Source organism: Hyla sarda, unplaced genomic scaffold (assembly GCF_029499605.1).
Source record: "Hyla sarda isolate aHylSar1 unplaced genomic scaffold, aHylSar1.hap1 scaffold_2770, whole genome shotgun sequence".
NCBI lineage: Eukaryota > Metazoa > Chordata > Amphibia > Anura > Hylidae > Hyla > Hyla sarda.
The window spans coordinates 23,695-31,243 of record NW_026609472.1 but is presented as its reverse complement, the minus strand read 5'-3'; the positions used below and the strand labels follow the sequence as shown (position 1 = coordinate 31,243).

The 7,549-nt window shown below is 45.9% G+C and overlaps 3 non-coding genes across 3 annotated transcripts; all 3 read left to right on the top strand.

Annotated features, from left to right (window-relative positions):
* The first annotated feature begins 1,020 nt into the window (after positions 1–1,020).
* On the top strand, positions 1,021–1,211 carry LOC130325929 (U2 spliceosomal RNA). Its single transcript, XR_008870651.1, has one exon. It is a non-coding gene; the product is annotated as a U2 spliceosomal RNA (small nuclear RNA).
* A 2,103-nt stretch (positions 1,212–3,314) lies between these two features.
* LOC130325928 (U2 spliceosomal RNA) lies at positions 3,315–3,505 on the top strand. Its single transcript, XR_008870650.1, has one exon. It is a non-coding gene; the product is annotated as a U2 spliceosomal RNA (small nuclear RNA).
* A 2,096-nt stretch (positions 3,506–5,601) lies between these two features.
* LOC130325927 (U2 spliceosomal RNA) lies at positions 5,602–5,792 on the top strand. Its single transcript, XR_008870649.1, has one exon. It is a non-coding gene; the product is annotated as a U2 spliceosomal RNA (small nuclear RNA).
* Positions 5,793–7,549: the final 1,757 nt, after the last annotated feature.

Genomic DNA, 7,549 nt, shown 5'->3' with positions numbered 1-7,549 from the left:
AGAAAAGAGGCGAAAAGGAGAAAAACGTAAAAAAACGTGAAAAAAAAGTAAGAGGAAGAGAAGGGAAAAAAAGGTGGAAATGGGTTTAAAAGTGATTTCGGCGGAGAAATATATATATATATATATATATATATATATATATATATATGCGCACACACACACATAGATATAAACGTATTCTCCGTTGAGATATTGCAGCCGCTGCTGTGTCCAGGCCCAGGAGCCTTAGCACTGTGCTGTGATGTCACTCAATACCACTGACATCACTAGGTGTAAACAACATCTCTCCTTTGCTGTGTATGCGACTATGGAGCTGTTTGGTGATGTCGTCTATTACGGCCTTCATAGAAGCAACAGGAGATTGTTGCATCCATCTTGAACCCTCAGAACTACAGTGCTATGATGTCACTCACTTCCACAGGCCTTGCAGAGTGTAAACAACAACAACCCAGCTTTGTTGTGTATGTAACCAAAGGGATTTGTGATGTCACCTAGAACCTTCACAGCAGCGACAGCTTTATGAGGAGCATCAGCACTGCTCTGCCTGAGCAGAACCATCACCGCCATAGGTTGTCAAATAACCCGGATTTAACCCACACAGGTAAGTCCAATGGGGTGCAGGCATGTCCTCTATGCTTACAGCTTCCCGTGGGTGTTGGTTTGATACCGTTTGGGGACAGCCAAGGAGGCATCTGCAGGCAACAAAGGTAGGTGTGTGCTTGTGTGTGTGTTTCCTATGCAGATCCTAAGCCCAGTGTCACATGCAAGTAGGAGGAGTAAGAAGGGTTCCTGGCAAATCCGGGTTATGGATTGCATTTAAAAAGGCCCCGTGGGAGTGCAATGGGCCCCTGTCTTGCTGCTTAGCAATAATGGTATGGGTTTAGGTTCTGCTGTGTGTACTGGTGGTTGACTGCCCCCCAGCCCAGAGTGTGCATGGAAAATTGTCTGGCAGCCTCCCTGACAGCAAGCAGTGATAGTGCCCATGAAGGGGACCTTGTTGGGCCCGCCCCTTTCACGGTTATCGCTTCTCGGCCTTTTGGCTAAGATCAAGTGTAGTATCTGTTCTTATCAGTTTAATATCTGATACGTCCCCTATCTGGGGACCATATATTAAATGGATTTTTGAGAACGGGGGCCGATTTCGAAGCTTGCTTCCGTCGCCCTATGCATTGACCCGATATGGCAGTATCTTCGGGTACAGTGCACCACCCCCTTACAGGGTTAAAAAGAAAGATTCCTACTTTCATTGCTACCTGCTTGCTGGCTAGCCAGCTAGCCAGCCCTGTGGGCCTTGCTGCTGCTGCAGCCAAAAAACAAAAGGTGGTGCTGCTGCTGCTTCTGCTGCTTCTGCTTCTGCTTGTGTCTGGCCCCTGTTGGAGCGTCCAGGCACAGGACTTCTGCTGCTGCTGACTAAATGGCCTCCTTAATTGGATCATTTGAGTAGCCAGCACACCTGTGCAGGTAGGGCATGACATGATAGGCAGCTGCCTTGATAGCGGGTGGGTGCTGAATGTTCCTAATTGACAAAATAAGATTAATGCTTATGAAGAAATATAAAATCTCATCCCTTCCCCAATATCGCGCCACACCCCTACCCCTTAATTCCCTGGTTGAACGTGATGGACATATGTCTTTTTTCGACCGTACTAACTATGTAACTATGTAACATAACATGGGGGGGGGGGGGGGGTCTCCTGGCTGTTCACACAGGTGTGTCATTGCTGTACATTGACCATGCATTGCTTCTGTGGTATTGCAAAGGCAAAGACAAATGCTTCCAGCCATCCATTGCACTAATGGATTGGTCATCAGCTGGCTGTCTATGTCCCGCATCAATATAGACCAAAGTACAGAGGGTTAGGCTATGCTATTGTGCACCTACCTGATGCATCAGAAGGTGCGAGGCCCTTGCTAAATTCTGTGCACAGACTTTGAGATCTATGCTTTAGACTGTATCTAAACCTGCTCCAACATGGACTGACATTCTGGCCTACTTTCAGCCGATGCGACTTGTCTGTCGCTGAACAGTCGCTTTTTATGTATTCAGCACCTATGTATAATGTTGTAAAAATGCTCTAGAAGCTAAAGTCGCAGAAATGTCACACATATTTGGCCTGCAACTTTCTGTGCGACAAATTCAGACAGGAAAAATCAGTATAAATCCTTAGAAAATTATCCCCCAGTGTCTCCATCTGCTGGCGGTATTGAATAAGCATTGCTGCACTGATGGGGTATGCATTAGACGAAAAAAAAGAAGAAAAAGAAGAATAATACGCCCAGAAAAGAGGCGAAAAGGAGAAAAACGTAAAAAAACGTGAAAAAAAAGTAAGAGGAAGAGAAGGGAAAAAAAGGTGGAAATGGGTTTAAAAGTGATTTCGGCGGAGAAATATATATATATATATATATATATATATATATATATATATATATATATATATATATGCGCACACACACACATAGATATAAACGTATTCTCCGTTGAGATATTGCAGCCGCTGCTGTGTCCAGGCCCAGGAGCCTTAGCACTGTGCTGTGATGTCACTCAATACCACTGACATCACTAGGTGTAAACAACATCTCTCCTTTGCTGTGTATGTGACTATGGAGCTGTTTGGTGATGTCGTCTATTACGGCCTTCATAGAAGCAACAGGAGATTGTTGCATCCATCTTGAACCCTCAGAACTACAGTGCTATGATGTCACTCACTTCCACAGGCCTTGCAGAGTGTAAACAACAACAACCCAGCTTTGTTGTGTATGTAACCAAAGGGATTTGTGATGTCACCTAGAACCTTCACAGCAGCGACAGCTTTATGAGGAGCATCAGCACTGCTCTGCCTGAGCAGGACCATCACCGCCATAGGTTGTCAAATAACCCGGATTTAACCCACACAGGTAAGTCCAATGGGGTGCAGGCATGTCCTCTATGCTTACAGCTTCCCGTGGGTGTTGGTTTGATACCGTTTGGGGACAGCCAAGGAGGCATCTGCAGGCAACAAAGGTAGGTGTGTGCTTGTGTGTGTGTTTCCTATGCAGATCCTAAGCCCAGTGTCACATGCAAGTAGGAGGAGTAAGAAGGGTTCCTGGCAAATCCGGGTTATGGATTGCATTTAAAAAGGCCCCGTGGGAGTGCAATGGGCCCCTGTCTTGCTGCTTAGCAATAATGGTATGGGTTTAGGTTCTGCTGTGTGTACTGGTGGTTGACTGCCCCCCAGCCCAGAGTGTGCATGGAAAATTGTCTGGCAGCCTCCCTGACAGCAAGCAGTGATAGTGCCCATGAAGGGGACCTTGTTGGGCCCGCCCCTTTCACGGTTATCGCTTCTCGGCCTTTTGGCTAAGATCAAGTGTAGTATCTGTTCTTATCAGTTTAATATCTGATACGTCCCCTATCTGGGGACCATATATTAAATGGATTTTTGAGAACGGGGGCCGATTTCGAAGCTTGCTTCCGTCGCCCTATGCATTGACCCGATATGGCAGTATCTTCGGGTACAGTGCACCACCCCCTTACAGGGTTAAAAAGAAAGATTCCTACTTTCATTGCTACCTGCTTGCTGGCTAGCCAGCTAGCCAGCCCTGTGGGCCTTGCTGCTGCTGCAGCCAAAAAACAAAAGGTGGTGCTGCTGCTGCTTCTGCTGCTTCTGCTTCTGCTTGTGTCTGGCCCCTGTTGGAGCGTCCAGGCACAGGACTTCTGCTGCTGCTGACTAAATGGCCTCCTTAATTGGATCATTTGAGTAGCCAGCACACCTGTGCAGGTAGGGCATGACATGATAGGCAGCTGCCTTGATAGCGGGTGGGTGCTGAATGTTCCTAATTGACAAAATAAGATTAATGCTTATGAAGAAATATAAAATCTCATCCCTTCCCCAATATCGCGCCACACCCCTACCCCTTAATTCCCTGGTTGAACGTGATGGACATATGTCTTTTTTCGACCGTACTAACTATGTAACTATGTAACATAACATGGGGGGGGGGGGGGGTCTCCTGGCTGTTCACACAGGTGTGTCATTGCTGTACATTGACCATGCATTGCTTCTGTGGTATTGCAAAGGCAAAGACAAATGCTTCCAGCCATCCATTGCACTAATGGATTGGTCATCAGCTGGCTGTCTATGTCCCGCATCAATATAGACCAAAGTACAGAGGGTTAGGCTATGCTATTGTGCACCTACCTGATGCATCAGAAGGTGCGAGGCTCTTGCTAAATTCTGTGCACAGACTTTGAGATCTATGCTTTAGACTGTATCTAAACCTGCTCCAACATGGACTGACATTCTGGCCTACTTTCAGCCGATGCGACTTGTCTGTCGCTGAACAGTCGCTTTTTATGTATTCAGCACCTATGTATAATGTTGTAAAAATGCTCTAGAAGCTAAAGTCGCAGAAATGTCACACATATTTGGCCTGCAACTTTCTGTGCGACAAATTCAGACAGGAAAAATCAGTATAAATCCTTAGAAAATTATCCCCCAGTGTCTCCATCTGCTGGCGGTATTGAATAAGCATTGCTGCACTGATGGGGTATGCATTAGACGAAAAAAAAGAAGAAAAAGAAGAATAATACGCCCAGAAAAGAGGCGAAAAGGAGAAAAACGTAAAAAAACGTGAAAAAAAAGTAAGAGGAAGAGAAGGGAAAAAAAGGTGGAAATGGGTTTAAAAGTGATTTCGGCGGAGAAATATATATATATATATATATATATATATATATATATATATATATATATATGCGCACACACACACATAGATATAAACGTATTCTCCGTTGAGATATTGCAGCCGCTGCTGTGTCCAGGCCCAGGAGCCTTAGCACTGTGCTGTGATGTCACTCAATACCACTGACATCACTAGGTGTAAACAACATCTCTCCTTTGCTGTGTATGTGACTATGGAGCTGTTTGGTGATGTCGTCTATTACGGCCTTCATAGAAGCAACAGGAGATTGTTGCATCCATCTTGAACCCTCAGAACTACAGTGCTATGATGTCACTCACTTCCACAGGCCTTGCAGAGTGTAAACAACAACAACCCAGCTTTGTTGTGTATGTAACCAAAGGGATTTGTGATGTCACCTAGAACCTTCACAGCAGCGACAGCTTTATGAGGAGCATCAGCACTGCTCTGCCTGAGCAGAACCATCACCGCCATAGGTTGTCAAATAACCCGGATTTAACCCACACAGGTAAGTCCAATGGGGTGCAGGCATGTCCTCTATGCTTACAGCTTCCCGTGGGTGTTGGTTTGATACCGTTTGGGGACAGCCAAGGAGGCATCTGCAGGCAACAAAGGTAGGTGTGTGCTTGTGTGTGTGTTTCCTATGCAGATCCTAAGCCCAGTGTCACATGCAAGTAGGAGGAGTAAGAAGGGTTCCTGGCAAATCCGGGTTATGGATTGCATTTAAAAAGGCCCCGTGGGAGTGCAATGGGCCCCTGTCTTGCTGCTTAGCAATAATGGTATGGGTTTAGGTTCTGCTGTGTGTACTGGTGGTTGACTGCCCCCCAGCCCAGAGTGTGCATGGAAAATTGTCTGGCAGCCTCCCTGACAGCAAGCAGTGATAGTGCCCATGAAGGGGACCTTGTTGGGCCCGCCCCTTTCACGGTTATCGCTTCTCGGCCTTTTGGCTAAGATCAAGTGTAGTATCTGTTCTTATCAGTTTAATATCTGATACGTCCCCTATCTGGGGACCATATATTAAATGGATTTTTGAGAACGGGGGCCGATTTCGAAGCTTGCTTCCGTCGCCCTATGCATTGACCCGATATGGCAGTATCTTCGGGTACAGTGCACCACCCCCTTACAGGGTTAAAAAGAAAGATTCCTACTTTCATTGCTACCTGCTTGCTGGCTAGCCAGCTAGCCAGCCCTGTGGGCCTTGCTGCTGCTGCAGCCAAAAAACAAAAGGTGGTGCTGCTGCTGCTTCTGCTGCTTCTGCTTCTGCTTGTGTCTGGCCCCTGTTGGAGCGTCCAGGCACAGGACTTCTGCTGCTGCTGACTAAATGGCCTCCTTAATTGGATCATTTGAGTAGCCAGCACACCTGTGCAGGTAGGGCATGACATGATAGGCAGCTGCCTTGATAGCGGGTGGGTGCTGAATGTTCCTAATTGACAAAATAAGATTAATGCTTATGAAGAAATATAAAATCTCATCCCTTCCCCAATATCGCGCCACACCCCTACCCCTTAATTCCCTGGTTGAACGTGATGGACATATATCTTTTTTCGACCGTACTAACTATGTAACTATGTAACATAACATGGGGGGGGGGGGGGGTCTCCTGGCTGTTCACACAGGTGTGTCATTGCTGTACATTGACCATGCATTGCTTCTGTGGTATTGCAAAGGCAAAGACAAATGCTTCCAGCCATCCATTGCACTAATGGATTGGTCATCAGCTGGCTGTCTATGTCCCGCATCAATATAGACCAAAGTACAGAGGGTTAGGCTATGCTATTGTGCACCTACCTGATGCATCAGAAGGTGCGAGGCCCTTGCTAAATTCTGTGCACAGACTTTGAGATCTATGCTTTAGACTGTATCTAAACCTGCTCCAACATGGACTGACATTCTGGCCTACTTTCAGCCGATGCGACTTGTCTGTCGCTGAACAGTCGCTTTTTATGTATTCAGCACCTATGTATAATGTTGTAAAAATGCTCTAGAAGCTAAAGTCGCAGAAATGTCACACATATTTGGCCTGCAACTTTCTGTGCGACAAATTCAGACAGGAAAAATCAGTATAAATCCTTAGAAAATTATCCCCCAGTGTCTCCATCTGCTGGCGGTATTGAATAAGCATTGCTGCACTGATGGGGTATGCATTAGACGAAAAAAAAGAAGAAAAAGAAGAATAATACGCCCAGAAAAGAGGCGAAAAGGAGAAAAACGTAAAAAAACGTGAAAAAAAAGTAAGAGGAAGAGAAGGGAAAAAAAGGTGGAAATGGGTTTAAAAGTGATTTCGGCGGAGAAATATATATATATATATATATATATATATATATATATATATATGCGCACACACACACATAGATATAAACGTATTCTCCGTTGAGATATTGCAGCCGCTGCTGTGTCCAGGCCCAGGAGCCTTAGCACTGTGCTGTGATGTCACTCAATACCACTGACATCACTAGGTGTAAACAACATCTCTCCTTTGCTGTGTATGTGACTATGGAGCTGTTTGGTGATGTCGTCTATTACGGCCTTCATAGAAGCAACAGGAGATTGTTGCATCCATCTTGAACCCTCAGAACTACAGTGCTATGATGTCACTCACTTCCACAGGCCTTGCAGAGTGTAAACAACAACAACCCAGCTTTGTTGTGTATGTAACCAAAGGGATTTGTGATGTCACCTAGAACCTTCACAGCAGCGACAGCTTTATGAGGAGCATCAGCACTGCTCTGCCTGAGCAGAACCATCACCGCCATAGGTTGTCAAATAACCCGGATTTAACCCACACAGGTAAGTCCAATGGGGTGCAGGCATGTCCTCTATGCTTACAGCTTCCCGTGGGTGTTGGTTTGATACCGTTTGGGGACAGCCAAGGAGG